At 39.4% G+C, this 22,350-nt stretch overlaps 1 long non-coding RNA gene across 1 annotated transcript; it reads left to right on the forward strand.

The window, feature by feature from the left end:
- The first annotated feature begins 20,669 nt into the window (after positions 1 to 20,669).
- Positions 20,670 to 22,222, forward strand: LOC130923622 (uncharacterized). Its single transcript, XR_009064736.1, has 3 exons — positions 20,670 to 20,715; positions 20,791 to 20,857; positions 21,263 to 22,222. It is a non-coding gene; the product is annotated as an uncharacterized LOC130923622 (long non-coding RNA).
- The last annotated feature ends 128 nt before the right edge of the window (positions 22,223 to 22,350 follow it).

A 22,350-nucleotide genomic window follows, 5' to 3' on the forward strand; every position in this document is an offset into this window, starting at 1 on the left:
CGCTCTTTTGGCTTGGGCGGCGGTCAACAAGGGCTAAGAGCGTACACACAGCAGGCCTCTTGAGAGTCGCGAGAACAAGCCCTGTAACAGCAGGCACGACAATGTCAGACACTACTCGCGCTATAACTTTTTTATGGTGACTCTGTTACATAATGGCCTACTTCACCACAACCAGACACTGAGAAAGAGCCATTGCGTAACATTAAAATATTGTTTCTGGAAGGCAGTTCTTAGTTGCTGACTTCCATTACGCTTGTAGTTTGAATGCCTTATTCAAATAGGGTGATCGGCCCTTTTCACGCCGCCCAGTCAAATCCGTCATATATCCATGTTGCTGAAATTCACCGGCTGAAATTGGCTTGAAAAAAAAGATATCTTTTTCCTATTATACTGGTCTGAGTGAAAGCACCAATGCGGACTCGTAAATTTAGGTCAATCTACTTTATTGGTGTCCGAAATTTTTCAGAAAAATTGAAAAGATGCTAAAAGCAAGCTTACAACTCTTCCTTTTTAATTTGTTCAACACAATAATATACAGTGATCCCTCGCTACTTCGCGCTTAAAACTTCGCGTCCTCAGTCCTTTGCGGATTTTTGTTTCAATTAAGGAAAAAAAAGAGGTAATACTTTATAATAACTATCCATTTTACTAGTTAATAGATCATTAGTAAAGCGTTAAGCCTGTCGCAATATGCAATAATTCCATTTATCGCACGATAAATAAAAATGAAGGCGGTAATTTTTCGGCTGCGATTTATCGCCTCGCGTGCACGTGCGTGCGGCAGACATGCTGTTAAAAGTTCGGATTCCTTGTTACCAACAGCGCAAAATGCATCTTCGTTCCAGGTCCGGCAAAAAATAGCGCTGGAGTCAATCGTTCCCTTTATATCATATTGTTCAACGCAGAGGTGTAGCAAGGGTCCCCGGGGGCCCTAGGCAGCAAGCAACATGGGGCCCTTCTAAGTCACGTGACACACATACATACTGGCGCAGTATAATGAACACAAAGGTGGGGGGGTGCGAGTGCGCGCTGCGTGCACGTGCGGTCATCTTGGCCATAAAAGTGTCGAAAACAAAGCACACTGACTCATATGGATGTACTTACATTTGTTCTGGGATGCACATATTTTAACAGGTGGCCGTCCTCTGCTCGAAATGCGCACCTTACGCCTATTCTCGCTCCCAGAATACGCAGCGCTTGTGACGTCGGACAATAACAGGACTGGTTGCTATGGGAACGTACGCATACCCAAGGAACCTTGCTAAAAGGAGTATTAAAATTGCTAATAAAATAGTTTAGGATTATTCCAGATGCATATATGTTATATTTTTCTTATAGAGTATTCGACGAGGAATACGATAGACCCATTAATAGACTTTTTAGGAAAAATCACCATTTCTTTAAGTAGTCACATGAATAATGAGGTGGCCTGTGAAAACGTAAAACAACTCAGCAAGGACTTTCCAGAGAGTACTTGGTGAGTCACTCCTTAAACAATCATGTGGTAATAATAGCTTGTTGGACTTCTTAAACATGTATAATCTACGTGAAATGGTTAGTGCTGATTGGGATTGATAACAGGATAGTTAGACAATCTGCCAAATGATTCTATGGTATTGAAACACTCCCTACACTTGTCAGTTCGACAGTGCAGTAAAGCTGCATGTGCTAAATCTGTCGTCCCATTGGGGGCCCCTGCTGGCTGGGGGCCATAGGCAATTGCCTGGTTTTGCCTAATGGGATGCGACGCCTCTGGTTCAACGTATACCGGCCGCGTCAGTGCTCCGGATTGACTGCGGACCATCTCCGGCGTGCCGGTGTTGTTGACGTATTGGCTCTCCCGTCAGTGGTGACATTTCACGCGGGGCGGCAATTTTTGAACTTTTGGTATTGACTAAATACTTATTGTCCACCATGATTTGCAAATAAATTCTTTAAAAATCAAACAATGTGATTTTCTGTTTTTTTTTCCCCCACATTCTGTCTCATAGTTGAGGTTTACCCATCTTGACAATTGGAGGCCTCTCTAATATTTTCAAGTGGGAGAACTTGCACAATTAGTGGTTGACTAAATACTTATTTGCCCCACTGTAAACACTGTAAACTCAGAATAAATTGTGAACTTGTGTTTCGAAGCCTTTTTCCAGCTTTTAAAATGGAGTCAGTACAAAGGGTTAAGACTAGGGCTGCAGCTATCGATTATTTTAGTAGTCGATTAATCAATGAACCATTAGTTCGAATAATCGAGTAATCTGATAAGGAACATGAAAAATAAAGGAACCTGAGCTGAGCCTCAAACAGTATAATAAATAAATAAATGAGGATCTATGTACAACAACAGACCATTGGCTAACTTATATAGCATAAGTCTGCTAGTTTAAATGCTGTAAACTTTTTTTTTACAGTGCTCTTAACAAAAGTTTCAGACACATATTCCCACAAAAAAGCTAAATATACCTATAAACTAAATTAAGAATGCATTAAAAAAACATGAGCGCAAACAAAAACTTGTCTTATGTTGGTCTTAACAGGGAGCACCTGGATTCAGCCCTGTGAAATGAGGCAGACTAAAAGGCAGTTTATCCACCCAAATCAATAAAACTAAATCCAAAAACTTTCAAAATAAACCATTACAACGCCACTTAACCCTATATTGCCAAATGTATCACATTTGATACACCTAAAATTTCATGATTTTGAGACTAATTCAGAATTTTGACATTTCTTTTTGAAAAAACAAAATGACGGATGCAAGTCAACACATGCATCTGCAGTTTCCATAAGAAAAACAAACAGGATTTAGCAAGGGTTATAGATATCTGAGCGCTTATTACACATATTCATTTTGACTTTTCTTTTTACAAATTTGAAAAAAAAGTTTCATTAGGACCTTATTTTTCTAATTTTGGGATTCTCTGATAATTGCTTCATATTGCTGGCATTAAAGCCTTAAATTTAACGAATACTCGAAGCAGCAAAATTTTATTCGATTCTTTTTTTCTAATCGAATACTCGATTTAATCGATTAATCGTTGCAGCACTAGTTAAGACTAAGGTGAACGCGCGGCGTTTGGCCTCTTGGCTGGGTTGTTGGGATCTCGCCGGCCCAGGTTGTTGGATCTGCGCCAGCCAGGGTCCGGCGGTTCGGCTGGCGTGATTCCAGCACTCTGGCTAGAAGGTCAGATTCCTTCAAAATGCGATGATGATGGGCTAGGTGGCTCGGAGCGATAGCATTGCATTCAAGTTATCGTTAGCATTAGCATTCAGCGTGGCAAGTGTAATCTTAAACTCTCGGACAAATTTTTTTTTGTTTTGTTTTTTACATACAGTTCGTGGCATCCAGGTGGTTACAATTAATTGAAAATAATGTACTTTTTTCTGGCTGAGTGTGCGTTATCAACACCAAGTTGGCGTTGTACTTGTAGACGTTACAATATAATTATAATTTTATTACCAAAAATGGTCAACTAACTTTACTTGAATGATGTATCCGTGAGCCTTGTGTGATGTTCTTTAATCAAAAGAACCAGAGCAAAGACAGGAGAGGCAGGATCGATCGAACTCCCACTTCAAATGGATTGGACACCTCACATTGTCAATGGCACTGAAAGATGAGCATTGATAGCAAGTCCTTCTCCGTTTAAATGAATTTGACATCTATAGTTAAATTCTATGACTATTCATAGTCAGGACAGGCTCCAGCACCCCCACGACCCTGGTGAGGATAAGAGATGTGGAAGATGAATGAATGAATGAATACTTTGACTCCCTCAAAAAGTATGTTAAATCTCTAAGTAATGAAAATTTTGTTGGACTCTGCTTGAAAGGATGGTAAAGGGTGTATCTGGAGCAAGTGTATGGTTACCACAAATAAAGTATGTTATAAAGAGACACCGCAGAAACGCAGAAAGGTCCATTACCATTCCCTCCTCCCAATAATGAGTGCAAACATTTCCATACCGCCATTCTTGAATTTCATAGCCTTGAAACGCGTGAAAAGGTCTCCTTTGATACGTCCAAATAACGTCAAATAGTAATCTATTTTTCCGGTTTATTTTTACTCCGGCATAAATGTTCCCTCGTGGTGTCACGTACACGTGACGCATCCTCCAACTCAACTGAAGTCATATAAAGTAACATCGGCCCGGCATAAATTATACACTGGAGTCGCATTAAGCAATAAACAGCACATTAGCTTATTTCAACAGCGCCACTTGTCTATTTCAGAGACTTCAATCAATCACTCAGCGCGGCAATACGAGTCAAGGCCTAAAAAGACATGGAGAGTGCGGTTTCTGACTGAGAATAGCCTTGCTGGGTAAAGCGAAGTGAACAAAAGAACAACTTTTTGACTATTGCGCAGATTAGGTTGTTAGAAGAGTGTATTAGTGGTTTGAAATCATGTTGATTTCTGACGTTTTGGCTGTTTGGCTAAACATAAGTGACAGTAATAGAAATATCAGTTGCTTTAGCACCAGGCAGTTTGGGCTAAAAGAGAAAAAGGAAAAGAAACGCCCTCCTTCTCATTTGATTGGTGGATAAAAGTGCTGATGCAATGGTAAAGACGAAAGCGAGTGAAATAATGCTCGCCGTTGACGTGGTCCACAGACGGATTCTTTGTGGTCGCACACGCAATTGCCTGTGTCGGCTCCTTTCCCCAAATGTTTTCCTATCACTGGTCTTACGCTTGCATTTTCATGGGAGTAGCAGTCATACACTCACAGTGGATCTGATACCTTTCAAAGTGAAGAAAAACTCCAATGCTCCTTGCTCAAACCCTATTATGTGGCGAGTCAAAAAGAAGTTGTTTTCCCACGTAACCTGATGAGCATATTCAACGAATGTAATCGATCAAGACAATTGTTTTCATTCAGTCACTTTTAGATCGTCAAACAAGTCCAAATTTATCCAAAATAAATGTATTTTCTGCTCATCGTGATGAACTAAATCAACATCGTTAAGAAAGTGTTGGTCATTCCTTGTTTTTTTCCTCCCTATTTCTGGCAATTTTGGTTAATGAAACATTCCACGGATCAAAACTGAACCATGTTAAAATTCTTTCCGCCTAGCTCATTGAGTCTAATCATGATATGTGATGGATGAACACATGTATTCATGATGGGTTTATTATTACAGGTAGTCCCCGGGTTACGACGTACCAAATGTGGTTTCGACTCTGCGACGCCAGAGTCTTGTCCGCCATTTTGTCTCCAGTCCCGTAACAGTGTAGAGTTTGTGTTTGAACAGGACCTTCGACATCTTCTCCAGCCACCTCTCAGTATTAATGGTAAGTACAGTATCATTATATACATATATATGTATATATATATATATATATATATATATATATATATATATATATATATATACACACACACATATTTGACATATAAAGAAACATGTTTTTGGATAGTTGTTTTGAGATTTAGGAGGGTAATTAGGGGTACTTAAAGGGTTCATTCCGACTTACGTAGCGCATGTCAAATTGACCCATGTTAAAAAATATTGTGGTACTGATGGTGAATCTAGTATCGACATGGTACTATCTGCTCTCCAGTCATCCTTCTGCTGTGAATTTCAATGGGTTTATCACTAGTGGATATTTGTTCATTCACTGCCCTCTCACTTCAAATGAATTGGACATTTAGTGCCTCAATGACAGATAATTAGTTAATATTTAAAAACTAGAAACTGCAATTTCTGGAGAAATTACAATGGGGCTTTTCTGTGGTAGATACTGTTGGAGGCAGTCTTTCAGGTCCTCCGCATGTTCGTTTTCAATTCAGGTTCAATTTCAGAAATTTCTGGGTGCATTCAATGAAAGAACAAAAGCTGTGTAGAGGAATGCACACCGAACAGAGAACCCGGCATTGCTTATATGCTGTACTTAAAAGGAGGTGTGTCTGTTTGGTGATTAACTCATCATGCAAAATAGGTCATGATCCTTGCTGGTTGGCAATTAAAAGTCCATGATTATTGTTGGCAGTTAAAGTCCATGATTATCTGAGGCAAAACTGTCAGCGGTTGTCTGTGAAAAACAACTCCATTTGATTGTATTAGACAAAACGCATACTGACGTCAACATAGATCTATCAGTTCATGTTCTGTTGATTTAGGGACATTTCGGGGACACGTCCTGTTGATATCAGGTCATTTCCTGTTTTTTTGGGGACACGTACTGTTGCATTGCTGTCAATGGCATCAACTGGTGCCAGTTGGATGTCAATAGGCTGTAATGATAAGTTTTGGTAAAAAAAAATTACTACCACACAGGTTTTTCTGCCATTGAAAATGATTGGGAAATTTGGACGTACATGGCCGTCAATGGCGTGGACGTGCATGGCTGTCAATCGACTTACTTGGGTGCCAATTTAATGTCTATTGGCTGTCACTGTAAATGATAAAAAATCATCAGCCTGCCATTGAAAATGATTGGGAAATTTGGACATACATGGCTGTCAATGGCATCCCATTAGAAATGAATGGGACCGTTTTTGGCAAATTTTGGGGGAACCATAAGTTTTTTGGCAAATTCTGTACACAACCTTTATGCCCCTTATCGTCCTGGAATTTTTGATCTGTAAATTATGAGTTTGGTAAAAAATTGTAGGACTAGATACATTTTGATTTTTTTCTTTTTTTTTCTTTTCAAAAAACCCATGTTTACGGGCGAATGGAAAATATTTGGGGGTCATTCTAATAATTCCCTGCGTCGTGTGAAAATTCCTGTTTTTTGACATTTGAATGGTGACGGACAGTCAAACGGTTTGGGCCGTGCGGTGTGCCGAAGAGGTGTGCCGAAGAAACGCCATTCAAAACAAAAAATGGAATTTTACTATCCGGCCCTTTGCCTTGCAAAGCCATATCTAATAAAGAAATACATTTTAAGAAAAATCTATCTTTTTTTCATGTGGTATTGGTCTGTATCTGTATTTTCAGCCCAAAAAAATGTATCGGTGCAACAGTGTTAAAAATAGTCTCTCTTATTCAACATAGAAAAACGGAAATTAAACATGCATTTTCCCATGTATACTTTTTTTTCATTTCAGACACTTTTGAATTTATTCCAATTGGACAAATAACATTGCAGGAGGGCTGTTTTTAGAGTGGTTTACTTCTTTTTATGCTTGACAAGTGGATGCTTAATTGTAATTCCTGCGTGTTGGGTAGGGGGTATAAGTATTTATACATAACACAGTGTTGAAGGGAATATTAGGAAGTTGTTTCTACCCAGCAGTCATTTCTGACATCTCATGTTGCGCGCGCACACTCACGCCCCCACATGCACACTCTTGCAGACATCATAAAAACAAAAACAAAAAAAGTGTATCCACCTGTTGTCACGGTACTGGGGGAACATGTGAACCCCACCTGCAATTCTTTGGTCTGGCAATTTGCGTATGTGTGTGCGTGTCACCCTTCCACCCTCATAAACAGGTGGGATCCCCCCCTCCATAGCTATCCAGTTCCCCTCTTTGATAACTCATTACAGACTTCATTAATTCCCCCCTCCCCTTGTGCTCGGCTGCCCAGCGGGCTCACATGAATTCCCGTGCGAGCGCACCTCGTTGGGCCTGTGTAAGTTTTACAAGCGGAGATTAACATGTGTGAAAACAAATGTAATGTGAACTCCCCCCTTACACCTCACCACCAATACCCAAGTGTTTGTGCCGGACCGCACTTTAAATCAAGTCCTATGATATTAAACTGAGCAAAAGCATACATTTCATTGCATTGTTTATAGTTAAAAATGTCACTGTACAAAACAACAACAACAACAAAAAACTAAAACTACTATAATTTCCACACTATTGAGCGAACGTAACTTTAAGACACACCAGCCAAATTTCATAAAATTTGAGAAAAATACACTTATAAGCTAGCTGCAGCTGACAAAATTGCAAGTGTCCATGTCTTGATCTGACATTTACTGTACATAGTTACACAGATATATCTAATTTATCAAAAATCTTTTTTTTCTTAACCAAATTAACATCATCAAAATGCAGAGTTACGTTCGTTAGCAACTGGCCTAGGCTGTTAGCATTACGTGTAGTTCAAGCCCTCCCTCCTCCTCGGTGGCCGAAAAGTGTCATTGCATGTAGTTGACTTTCCTATATATGATTTTAAAATTAAGTATAAAAGTTGTAAAGCAATAAAACGAACACAAAAATGAATGAAATGAACAAAAAAAAAGATATTTTTATAATGAATCAAAATTATTTTTCGAACAGATCATGTGACTTGCACCTTCGACGTTCATTTGCTTAGCCAAAACCACTCGAGGACCGAAGAGACAAGATGGATATTCGTAATTTTTTCATACCTAAGCCTTCAAAAGCGTCAACAACTACTGAGCAAGAACCAAGGATTGAAAATGTGGACCATGAAACGCTAGAGAGCACCGCCAAAATGGTGAGCGGCGTTTCAATTTGCCCCACTAAAGACGCTAATTGTACAACAGTGTCTTGCCAATGTAGTTACCCCTAGAGCTGGGAATCTTTGGGCACCTAACGATTCAATTACGATTATGATTCAGAGGCTCCGATTCGATTATAAAACGATTATTGATGCACCCCCCTCCTTTTTTTTTTTTTTTTTTTTAATGTTTTGTACATTAGTTCCAAAATTATTCAAAAATACTCTTAGGCTAAACCACACTACTATTTCAGTATCAAGTTAACATATAGCAGTAAACAAATATACAAAAATAACATTAAATAAAAAACTCCAGTCCCCATTCTGTATCAGCAGCTTTAAACTACATTCAATTAATTTAATGTTGTGAATCAACCGTTAAATTTGTTAAAATTGCTCCCTTTATTCCATAATTTCCCTTTTGTCTACTTTCGACATGTGAAAGTTTTAAAACTATTTTAAAGATAGATTCAAGTCAATATTTTACCGATTTAGGAGTATTTTAGATAAAAATTTAATTAGGTTTGCTTGGGAGGTTCGCTACAACAGCCTTGCAGGGAAGTGTACTGCTTTAAGATGGCGGCCGTTTATAACGCCTGCATCTAGCTTTTTGTAGATGTGCTGCTAACACTACCAAATCTATATTGCATCTAGTCCTATACAAATGATATCCACCTTAACATTATATGGATGTACTTTGTAGCAGCTTTTCGGCAGCAGTCAGGTATGTTGTTGTGTTTTTTTATCTCGTTGCATGAGTTGAGCTAGAGCCGTGAGTTGAGCATCGGCATTACCCGAGGGGCCGGGTAATGGGAAGCATGATGTTTAGCTATTCTCGCTCCGTTCCGTCCCGAAGACCGCGCGGCGCGCTGAGTGTTGTGTACTTCCGCTTTACTTCGCATATTTCAATAATCGGAATTTGGATGTTTGTGAATTGTTCTCGAATCTTCCACGGCCGAATCGTGAATAATCTAAGAATCAGAAATTTTGCACACCTCTAGTTACCCCCGTCAAAAATTGTATCCCCTGGCCGCGGGAGCGTACACACACATCAGTTATGAGTTATGTCGACCTAAACAATTAATTGAAGCCAGAAAAGAACCACAGTTCTATATTTTGGATACCATTGTTTATCAAACTGGAGAAACATACAGGACTTGATATACAGTAATAAAACTTATAGGTCATCCTACGAGTGAAACAGTAAAACAATGCCTTTTTTTTACGTTCAGTACGTATGTTATGTTATACGACAGAAAAAAGAAGTTTTTTTTTGGTGAATGGCCCATGTTTTAAAACCTCATAGATAACTACATCACCAAAACACGGAAATCAGGGGTAAATGGGGTAACTACATGACACCGGCGGGCGTACCATATTCAATGGATGACGGTCTTGGCAAAAAGAATAGCTGTCCTAAGCAGCCTGATTTAGGATTCCCCTCAAGAATTATGGGAAACAAAAAAAAAGCTCATTTTGAACTTATTATTGTAGATATTCTTGTAAGTTAATTTTATTGCTGACACCATGTTTCGGGGTCATCAACATGTTGTGCCGCCCCTGCCCCAAAAGCCAAACTCCGCCTATGCTGTTAACGCCATCCCTAGCATAGCTCTGTGGAGTTCAATTCGTTGAAAATCCATTAAACCACTTGTGGCTCAGCTAGCCTTAACTGTTCTTCGTAACGACATCAAGCATCAGACGGAGCCTTTATCAGTGATGAAATCCCAAGTGTTTGTTGAAAACGGCCAGCTATGTGTTGGCGCTAATACATCAGCTCATCGATGCATAAATGGATTATCGTCTGTTTTAAATATCTCACCATCCAATGAATAGATGACTTGAACAGTTTGACATCGGAATACGAACCAACAGGTTGCTAGCAAAATTTTCCACTGGACCAAAACTTTCCTCTTGAATAGTCTCTATGTTAACACATTGGCTGCCATTGACGGCGATAGAGATCCAATTCATTCTGACTGGGACTCAATGACACTTTAATATGATCATTCAAAGCTACTGTAGTCCTCCCAGTTCAAATGAATTGGATGTCTGTCATTGTCAATGCATTGTCCAATGCAGATTCTTGACTCTTGACACCTTGTCCAATGCAGAGTCTTGACTCTTGACAAGGTGATGATTATGGAACTTTTGTTTGGTGCTGTTCCAGTGAGATTTACAAAGATGACTGCCAGAAGAAAACATCAATATTCCCTCAGTCCTTGATGATATGGGGCTGCATGTCAGGCAAAGGCGCTGGGGAGATGGCTGTGGTTAAATCTTCAATAAATCCACAAGTTTACATTGGAAAATTTATACAGCTTTCTTATCCCTTCAATTGAAAATATGTTTGTCATTTTCCAAGATGACAATGCGTCATGCCACAGAGCTAAAACTGTTATAGCATTCCTTGGAGAAAGACTCATCCAGTCAATGGCATGGCCTGCAAATAGCAGAAATCTGTACCCACAGTTTAGCAATCTAGTAAACTGTGGGTACAGATTAATAACCTGTGTGTACAGATTAGTAATCTGTGTGTACAGATTAGTAAACTGTGGGTACAGTTTAGTAAACTGTGGGTACAGTTTAGAAATCTGTACCCACAGTTTAGTAATCTGTGGGTACAGATTACTAAACTGTGGGTACAGATTAGCTATGATTTTTTAAATTTTTTTCTACCCTGGCACCCGGGGGGCTTCTTATATTTCCCTGCACTTGCTTTACAAAAATAACATTTACTGACCACCACAATGCTTTTTATGAATTTCTTTTAGTGTTTCTGAATGCTAAAGAGTTGCACTTTTGAACTAATTCATTATTTTTTTTCAAGCTTTTTATCCGAGTTTTTTCTACATGATAAAATGTCTGAGTGAGTGCTCACCAGAGACTGGTGATTCCATACTTTTTGCTAGGGGTTGTATCATAGATTGATTTCCTGACCTATGTATCCCCTAATCGTTATTGTGAGCTGCGTATCACTAATCGTGTCGGAAGGAATTACTGCAAGGTGAAAAAAAAAAAAGACTAAATGTATATACGATACAATATACCGCATCTTTTTTTGTGACTGCCCTTCAGTATTCACATAATTAAGCAAAGGTCACATTTGACAGTTCTTCCGAGCTGCCTCGTGCCAAGAAAAACCTCCCGCTTGCCTGACTTGACTTTGCCCTTGTGTCACACTCTGTTTTCTTGACATTGATTGGTGATTGTGCATAGAACACGGGTCACCCGATACTCTCCACCCCCACGTGATTCCAGTTGCGCGACGGCTCATCTTGTAGGCTGTCGGATGACATGGTGGCACGTGGTGCTGGAATCGGACAGGCCTGGACAAGGGTGCCCACTGGTGTTTACGTTCAGAAATAGATTTTAATCGTCGTACATGGCGAGTACTTATATAGCGCATTAATCTACATGGTTAGCTCAGATTCACCTGTCTACACATGCATTCATACAACAATGGTGCTGCTGCCAACACACTTGGGGCAAATTGAGGTTAAGTGTCTTGCCCAAGGACATTTCGGCAGCGGGCAGTCATACCAGGACATGAACCACTAAAACCTTTGGTTTCAGGACGACTTGAGCTGCCAATTGCACCGCTTTCACCCAGTATATTAAGTAATTTTTTGCCTACTTATCATTTGGGTAGTTTACCCCACTGTTTTTAGCAGCGCCTCTCAAGCTCCATTAGTTTGAACAAGGACTAATTACAGTGCCCTCCATAATTATTGGCACCCCTGGTTAAGATGTGTTTTTTAGCTTCTAATATATATATATTTTTTAATTCAAATAATTTGGGACCTTAAAGGGTATGGCAACACCTGGTGAAATGCTAATATTCCATAATTTATCCATAAACGCATGCCTTTTGGATTCATATCATGCCACTTCGTGTAATTACACACATCGCAACACCAAGAAAATGATAGAAATTTGGATCGATTGTCAAGCTAAAAGGACCCGCCCACGAGATCCCGGAAATCTAGCATATTGTGCGCGTGACGTCACTACAAGGAAACAACCGGCTCAGTGCTTAGTACTGAATGGCGGCGATGATAGCGGACAATTTTGTTTCTAGTTGCAGCGACGAATCCGACGTAACGAACATTCTTCTAATGGTGACGAGGAGATTTATGAACCTTTCTTTGGTGTTTTGGGTTATCAATTTGAGCCCAAACGAAAGCCAATGCAGCCTAATGAAAGGATCATTGAGAGGAGCAATCACACTGATGAAACACCGGCAACATCGTGTGGGAAACACCGAATGGTTTGTTTTGCATTTCTTTTTGTGAAGCTGATACACCGTGACCGCAAAATTATGTAATGTATCGAATAATTATCGTTTATTGTGCTATCATAGGTTTTCGCTCTGCCAACAGACACAAATATGAATGGGATTCGAGGATTTGTTCTATATATTTTACGAGCAATAATTTATACATGTGTCTATCCAATCCATATCCAATGCGTGATATGTTTTTATTATAAAAGAGTACTCACTCTGGCCTTTTCGAGCTTGGCTGCTCCGCTCCTTTGGTTAGCCTGGGGTGGTCTCATCAGAGCCAGTCGTCCTCTTTCTTGATATCTCGGGACATTTAGGTGGCTGCACGTGTATGGTGGCTGCTTTCATCAGCAATTTCTTAGCAAAACCTGATTTAATTTGTCCATAGTTCGAATAGCTTTCAGGTGTAAAATGCGCACCACACAAAACCGTGCCGGCGGCTGGGTCTGCAAAATTAGCCCTCTTAGCACGGACGAACTTTATTCATTGTCTGCGTAGTCCAGTTCTTTTTCTTGCGTTCGGGAACTCATAGGTACTACAATGCGACAAATGGCTATTTGTAGACCACATAGCATGACAGGTTTGAACCATTTTAGCGATTTTTTTGATAAAACACGAACGCAACTCTCTCGTCGATAAACAACGATTGCACCTGCCTCGACCTTTCGTTTCCTTGTTATGACGTCTCCGCCCCACTCAGCTGTTTCCGGAATACTTTCGGAAATGTTCATAATTTTCGATCTATTTCCGATAATTGCTCATGTTTAACATAGTGTGTTAAGAAAATGATCAACTACTACCTTTCTTCCCCACATTGCCTCCCACGTTATTTTTAATTGCTGAGAGAGGTATTGTAAGGCTTTAGCCACGTACAAAATGGCTCCAAAGGCTGTCAAAATTCTCTCTAGTCATTATGCGCTGCCTTTTAGCGCTATCTATAGGTAAAACGGCGTCTTTATTGATTGAACGCGACAATGCGTGAGTGGGTCGTGCAGCGCATGTGTTAATTATTTAATGTGATTAATTTAAAAAAATTTATTACCGCTGTTAACGCAATAAATTTGATAGCCTTTCTTTAAGCCAAAACTACTCTGGATGAGTGTAAGACATTTTGTCTGTAACGTTGAATACAATTAGAAAACGATTTAAATAAAAAATATTTATATATTAAAAAAAGGCATGTCCGATATTTTTTTGCCGATTACGATACTTTGAAAATGACGTGATCGGGACATCTTTAACAATGACCCTAAACATATGGCCAAATTTACACAGAACGGGTTCACCAGACACAAAATCAAGCTCCTCCCATGGCCATCTCAGTCCCCAGACCTTATTTTGTTGGCAAAAGGGGGTTGTACAAAGTATTAACACCAGGGGTGCTAATAATTGTGACACACATTATTTGATGTCAAATGATTATTTCTTTATGTGGGATTTTTTCCCTACTGAATACATGCACTTGTATTGAAGGTTGGATTTTTCTCTTTTTTTCCATTAAGGTCTCATATTATTTTAATTAAAAAATATATATATTAGAAGCTAAAAAACACATCTTAACCAGGGGTGCCAATAATTATGGAGGGCACTGTATGTTGTAGAGACAGTGAAGTACTTCTAATACTTCCAGTAATGTTATGATTTACTTAACGTTTGCCAGTTATTCCAGATAATCGCCACCTTGTACAACATAAGTGAGCGGGGAAAAAAAACATTGCATTGAGTCTATCGAGGGTCTTCTTCTCCTCAGCTGCCCCTCTACCCACTGAGCACTTGCTAAAGATGTAGCGGCCAAATATAGAAGGCTATTTGTCACCCTGGCTTGATGGATCACCCCAAAGCCAAACTATGTCCCAAGTCCAAAGAGAGGTACGAATTCCATGCCGTCACACGACGGGACTTTTGTGCCGCACCAGTGCTGTTTTTGTCAACGATGACGATAACGAAAATATTTCGTCGCCGAACAATTTTTTCATGATGATGACGTGACGATGACGAGCTAAAAATGTGTCTTGGGAGACTACAACATAACAATAAGAATGCCAGTTTTTGTCCGACGAGACGAGAATGAGATGAAAATTTGCCATAGTTTCCGTCATAAGTTCACGATTTGTGACATTTTCTTATCGTATGTATAGACCCTACCCACCGACGTCACAAAACCACGTGCTCGCTGTATGGTTCCGCCCACTTGTCCGTCATTTTGTCTCTGTATTAGCATTGGTTTCAATTGATCGAGGAATTTAAAATGCATTTCATGGAAGACCCGGTGCTTTCTGATGCCGTAAACTCACTGGATGTGTTGCATAAAAGGCGTTATGTGGAAAAGCTTTGTTCTATACAGTCGCCAGATCCATATTTGATGCCCAAATCGATGTTTTTCGACCCACTGTCTTCGCCCTGTCTGCCTGACATCTGCTACGCTGATATTTACAATTATCTTGTCCACACAAAATCAGCCTATTCTCACGAAAATTTGAAAAACTTCAAGAGCTTGGAGGCTTATAAATACTTCGTTGCTGGTTGGGTGAAACAGGTCCTAGTCCACGAAAATTCGGCAGGAATCTATCATGTGCTTGGAAAGGTGAGTTACGAAATTTTCAATTCAAAATCTTTTGTTATTGCTGACATCCACTGTCAAGTCTAATGTATTTCATGTCGTTTGTCAATGGAGTTAAGGCTTTTAATGTTTATATGGTTTAGCGATAGCACTCTCACTGCATACATACGTGTATGTTGTCGGCGATTAGCCTAGCAATGATCTTAATTGTGGTTATTTGTCAGCCCAAAACCCTCTAAGTATATCTTAAATGCATCTTACCGGATATAAAATGACTACTACATAGTCTGTGGTGATTTTTTGGTGCGCAGTTTTCACGTCGAATTGCAGCCGTCCATTTCGCTCTCCTCTTTGGATCCCTCGGAATACGGTAAAACTTCAAGTCTCTCCTTCCATCTTCTCTGTTAGTGCAACCAACAGCCACACACGCCTTCACCATTTTGATTATTAATGTTAAGGAGCAGAAAAACACGCCGTAAATAGGAGGAATGTACGTAGCCGTAACAGGTTAACACTATGTTTTGACGGACAATTGGGCGGTACCATTCAGGAGAGCGGAGTTGTGACGTCACGTGGGTAGGGTCTATAGTTAGCACACATCGTAGCAGCGTGTGACGTGCTGCGCTGACCCCGCCCCATGCACACGCTAATTCTTGAAGCCTTTTTTGAAACAGATCTCAGGTTCTGCTTGGTAAGTTTTCTTTTCTTATCTTGGCTAGACAGGCCATGTTGCTTAAGCCTTTAAAAGTCAGTGCTGAATGATCATCACAAACTAAATGTAACTTGTAGCGTTAGCATAGCATTCGCATTAACATCAGCATTTAGCATGGTGAGTGTCATCTTAACCATTTAATTGATTTATTTATTCATTGAATAAAACTTTTTGAAGTTTACTGACGTAAACATTTTGAGTAATTGTCGACTTAAACTAGACAAAATTTGCCTGAGTTTACGTTGACTAAAATTAGACGAAGACGAACACATTTTGAAATGACTAAATATTTGACCAAGACTAATAAGTATTTTCGTCCAAAGGACTTAGACGAAAATAAAAGGTATCCTAAAAACAACACTGTGCCGCAAAATGTCTTTTTGCTAGCACACCATCAAATCCGCCATTTTCTGGATTATTTTCCTGTTTGGAAGTGGCATATGACACCAAAAGAGTTTGTTTTGACTAGATTCCAAATAAAAGGCCAGTATCGCAGATAGATACTTTTTAATAATGAAGGTAGATGCATCATCACGTCTAAGATTCTATGTTATGCAGTGTGACACTGAAATAATTGGTTTTAAGGCTCATAAACTGCTCAAATTGCCATTACAAATACATTTTAGTCATTAACGTGGATGTGTTATCATTGTTAATGTCAATTATTAATCAAATGCCTAATTATTATATGACCAGCATGATACCAATGCCTTTACAGCTATGCTTGCAAACCACCGCTAACATTAAATGTAGATATATGCGATGTTAAAAGATTTGGTATTGATTTGATAATGTATGAATAAAGATCTGTGCGGCTATATATCTGTACATACTGTATATATCACTCGTTAAGATGAATGGGGTGTCACTGCTATTGTTACGGTAACTGTAGTATCATGTGATAGTGCAAGACCAATTCCAGGCTCAGAAAAATCCAGACAGATATAGATACCAATTAGTTTTATTCATTTAATGTAGAGGCATTATCTATCAATCCATTTCATATACCTCATATCCTGACTAAGGTCATGGGTAGGGTTGGGCATTGAGCATTAATGTGATCCGGGACTTACACTCCAATGCTCCGGGGGGTGTTCGAATTTTTAAATTTTGATTCCATGTTTCGGTGTCGTGACGGCCGATCGGAAAAAAATTGCTGCCGAACACCACGAAGAACCTACATGAAGCGTGTGTTTGTGCATTGCAACTTTATTTCAACCATGGTCACAGCGCGGAGGCTCAAACGTTTGGCTCACCTTCACAAAGAAAAATGACCAGTCAGTTCATTGCAACATTTGCAACACAGCTATATCATGCAAAGGTGGCTGCACGACCAATATGATTAAACACCTCCGGCTTCATGGAATACAAGTGCAGGGTAGTGCATAGCTGAGTGCCGCGTATTTGACATGCTGCGCCTGTCCTCTAACCAGTCAGAACTAGGTAAGTAAAACAATAAATTACATCTGTCTTCTGCTGCCCCCGTGACCCGACCCTGGATTAAGCGGTAGATGATGGATGGAATAGTGTGAGAATAAGTCGTATTATAACATTGGGCTAATGTAGCTACTGTATATAAGCAGCTATGTACTTTACCTAGCGCGCTGTTGCCTTCGTTAAACTCAACAGTATTAAAAGCATCTTTTGTTTTAGCTTTACAAATAAAGAATTCCCTCTTAGTTTGCCTCATCTACAAAAGATTATACTCAATCGTAGAGTATATACTAATGCTTCTACGTAGCTCCCAGCTAAGGTACATATATGTAAAGTTCGGACCAGCTTAGAGCTATTTTACCCCTATGTAACATTTAAGACTTTTTCTCTCTTTCTCATATTTATGCCTTCAAGCTTCATCTCGACCCAGTGAATGTGTGTTCTCCACTGCAGCAGACTCTATTTGTCCAGAGCGCTCACGCTTACTGCCTGAGTAGGCATATATAACCCCTAGTAAAAAGTATGGAATCACCAGCTATGCTGTCTAAAATTTCAATTTAAACTTGTGCATTTATTGAAGATTTAACAACAGCCATCTCCCCAGTGCCTTTGCTGATATGCAGCCCCGTATCATCAATGACTGAGGGAATTTGGACGTTTTTATCAGGCAGTCATCTTTGTAAATCTCACTGGAACAGCACCAAACCAAAGTTCCAGCATCATCACCTTGTGCAATGCAGATTCTTGACTCTTGTCACCTTGTCCAATGCAGATTCTTGACTCTTAACTGGTGATTCCATACTTTTTACTAGGGGTTGTATGATCATTTTCCTCAACAAAAACATTTACAAGTTGTTTTATTGTTTATTTGTTTCATATTCTGCACCAGGTTAGCCCATTAGTGGGAGCTCAATAACATGCAAAAATGCCTGCAGCATAAGACACTCTAAAACATAGGCAAAAGAATACATGTAAATGTTTTCTCCATGAACTTTGGAAAAATAAACAATCTTTGTGAAAGTACACTCCTGTGGAAAGAAACTTCATCATATTCAAGTTCAAAGACTGATATTTATACAGTATACAAGTTAAATATAGCCCCGTGAGAAATTTATAGTTAATTGAAAGTTCATATAATTCAAAAAATAATCGAGAAGTTAAGAAATTAATATAAACTATGCAATATTTTTGACTCTGCCTATTAAAACAATCTGAATCGAGAATTAACCGGAATGGTTCAAATTCAAACGATGCCCAACCCCAAGCAGATATAGATACCAATCATTTTTATTAATTTAATGTGGAGGCATTATCTATCCATCCATTTCATATACCCCAAATCCTGACTAAGGTCATGGGTAGGGTTGGGCATCAAGCATCGATGGGATCCGGGACTAACACTTTGATGCTTCCGGAACTGTTCAAATTTTTAAATTTCGATTCCAGGTTAGCTCATTAGTGGAAGCTCAATAATATGCAAAAATGCCTGCAGCATAAGACACTCTAAAACATAGGCAAAAGAATATGTGTAAATATTTTCTCCGTGAGCTTTTGAAAAATGAACATCTTTGTGAAAGTGCACTCCTGTGGAAAGAAATTTCATCATATTGAAGTTCGAAGACTGATATTTATATACAAGTTATAAATAGCCCTGTGACAAATTCACAATGAACTGAAAGTTCATATAATTAAAAAATAATCAAGATGTTAAGAAATTAATATACACTATGCAATATTTCTGACCCTGCCTATTAAAAGAATCTGAATCGAGAATCAACCGGAACGGTTCCAATTCAAACAATGCCCAACCCTAGTCATGGGTGAAAAAGAGACGTTGCCATCTTTTTTGCAAGAGGCTGGGTGCACTTGAAGAAAATCACTCAAACAAGGGGCCCAACTTGCAAACTCGAAAGTCAAGTCAAGAACCTGAGAACTACAAGGCAGCCGTGTAAATCCCTCACTACAATGTTGCCCTGAAGGTGTAATCAAAATGCTAACTCTGAATGCATTCTCACGTATTTAAAGCGAGAAACTCAAACTAAAGTACTGATCTCATTACACTGGTTTCAATCAATATCACTACCCAGATCAATCCCTCCCACTCACAACTGTTCAGGTTTACCAATCAGTCAGTTATAGAGCAGATTTAGATGAATAACCATTCACATCTAGAAAAACACCCATCTTTACAAAGGAAGTCTGTTATTTTTGACATGTTGGAGCATGTCCAGCAGCAGCTTTGGAGAAGGAATTGTGTTTCCCACCCATGGTTTTATTGAAGAAAAGTGTTTTTTGTTGTTGGTTCCAATATACAGCTACATTTTTAATTATTAATTCCTATTCTTCCACTTACATTAAATACGGAGTATGATACCACCTACGCCGAGGAAAGAATGTTTGAATGGGAACCAAAACATCTAATTCAGTCCCAGTTGGCATACCTAGTAATTCCACTTGCATTCAAGTATGTAACATCTGTCTTTTTCATCGTTTCATAAAAAGCCGGACACAGGCGTTGAGCTATCGATTGACCTTGTTAATGAAATACATCGAAGAAGCAAATGTCAATACTCTGCAGACGGGAGAAACTTTTTCTGTCCGTCCTCCGGCTTCGACACTATAGATTTATCCACGCCTCTCTGCCGTAACTCATCCAAAAAAAAAAAAAAAAAATCAAGCGTCTGCATGCTCTGGATCGAATTCCGCGGACAGAAATACCCCCACTTTTTTTTTCCAGGAAGCTCTCCAGTGGTGGTTTAAATCAACGAGCTTGTCTGATCAGAATCAAGTTCAAAGCTGCTTGCCGCAAACAATACGCTGGGACGGTTAAACGTCCCGACAGATGCTACGCTGACCCTCTCCCACCACCATCAGCGGCCCCTCCACCCCTCACACACCACAGCCATGAGGACCTATTGGAATAGTTAGTATATTTTTCCAAAAATAAATGACCCACCTGCTTTTAACAAAGCTGCAACCAAGGCTCAACCAGGAAGTCTCATTCTTCCAGGCATGAAAATCTCACCTTTTGGCGAAATTCACCGTTTTGAAGTCAAAAAGGGTGATCTATGTGAATTGAGTAGATCCGAGGAGGGGGGGGGGGCAGGATTTTTTTAATGTTGGGCGCTTGGTATGTGTAAGCCAGTGTTAAAAAACAAGGAAATTAATGTTTTATAAAATTTAATTATTTCCGATGCACCTGAATGCACCACTGCAAAATGTACGCCATCTCTTGCTCGCCCACTCATTTGCGAGAGAGAGAGAGCGGGAACATTAGTCGTTAGGAAAGCTTCCAGAAGTTTCCACGTAAGTAGTATAAGACAAAATAGCGTTCCCTGATAATTTAAGTTTGTTTATTCACATTTTATTTTGGGCTCAAAGGTGTTGGAGACGACTGTGGTACATATTGAGCCAACGAGAGAAATGTTATAGAAGCAAAACTATCCTGGTGAGTGTTCCCATATATGCTAATGAGTTAGCTGACGATTTATGCTAACAATTTGGATATATCCACACGAAAAATGTTAAAATAAAACCAGCCAGGACAATTGTTATGGACTGATATGGACAAAAGATTTGTGATTAGAGTTCTGTTATGTCATTTATGTGGAGTTGTGGGGGGAAAAAATGTTTTTAGCGAACTTTTCAATGTTTTTTTTTTTCTAGCATTAGCACATGAGCTGTGCTTGTGTGTGTGTGTGTGTGTGTGTGTGTGGGGGGGGGGTAATGGTGTTAACTATGTATATTAGAGTAGTCCAATATATATTTATTATTTTTATTTTAGCTAATCCATTACTGGTATGTGTGTTGCATTGTTTGCACCTTGAGTAATGAATCTGCACATTTCGTGCAGACTGGGTTTTTTTGGGGATTGATTCACTCGTGGAGAAGAGACTACCTGCTGCGACCTGGACTGAACCCCAACAACGGACGCCACCAGAGGCGTAGGGGAAAAATTTACAGAGGAGAACACTGACGTTCCTTGACCACCTACGTTCGTTGAGGGCGGTAGGACAAAAGGATTCATCAGCAGTCCTTGGATTATTATTATTATTTTTGTGAGATCTCAGATTTTCATTTTTTTGGGGTCAGGCCTGCCACCAGACTAAAGGGGGGAAAAAAACGATCGCAATTTAATTTTATTTTTCTCACTGACTCAAGGTGTCGCTATTTAGGTTAAAAATTTTTTTCATTGCATTTACTGTTTATAAATTGTTCAAAATCAAATTCAATAATACAGTTGTGTTCCATTGTATGGTCTTTTGTCAGTGTGTCTTATGCTGTTGAGTGCCGCTGCCGATCTCCTACGGAACCTAGATTAGTCGAACCCTAAAATTATACCATTTACAACCCACTCAAAGCCAAAAAAGCGCACCAGAGTGGCCAAAACATTGACACCGAAAGCGCTGTCACTCAGTTGTAATTTTGGAAGACTAACTAACGACATGTTTTATTGAAGTTGCTAACCTGTCAAATGAGTCCATTTATCGCACGGCAAATGAAAATGAGGGCGAAAATTTTCACGGCTGTGTCTTAACGCAGCGCGCGTGCATACATTTGAGCGTGCGTTCAGACTTCAGTTCTTTTCACAGATGTTTATTGGTCATCAACACGCCATAGAATTAAAGTTCAGACATACAAAATAAGGAAACACATCTATATTAAACACTGTAAACGTTAGCATTGCTACATTGAGGCTAATGGGGAAAAAAGACAACCTACTTTAGCCTGCTATAAAACATTGGCAATCTTTTCCAAAACGCAAACTTGCGGTTAAAAGGTGACACTTCAAACATGAAAAATCGCTGGTTAACAGCATTTGAAACAAAAAAATTGGAAGAAAAAAAAAAAAAAGGATTACTAACACCACATGCAATGAAAAAAAGAGCTTTTTTTGCATAGTGTAAAGCTTACAGTTAGCGGTTTAGCGAACGCACTTCC

The sequence above is a fragment of the Corythoichthys intestinalis genome, chromosome 11 (assembly GCF_030265065.1).
Source record: "Corythoichthys intestinalis isolate RoL2023-P3 chromosome 11, ASM3026506v1, whole genome shotgun sequence".
Classification (NCBI taxonomy): domain Eukaryota; kingdom Metazoa; phylum Chordata; class Actinopteri; order Syngnathiformes; family Syngnathidae; genus Corythoichthys; species Corythoichthys intestinalis.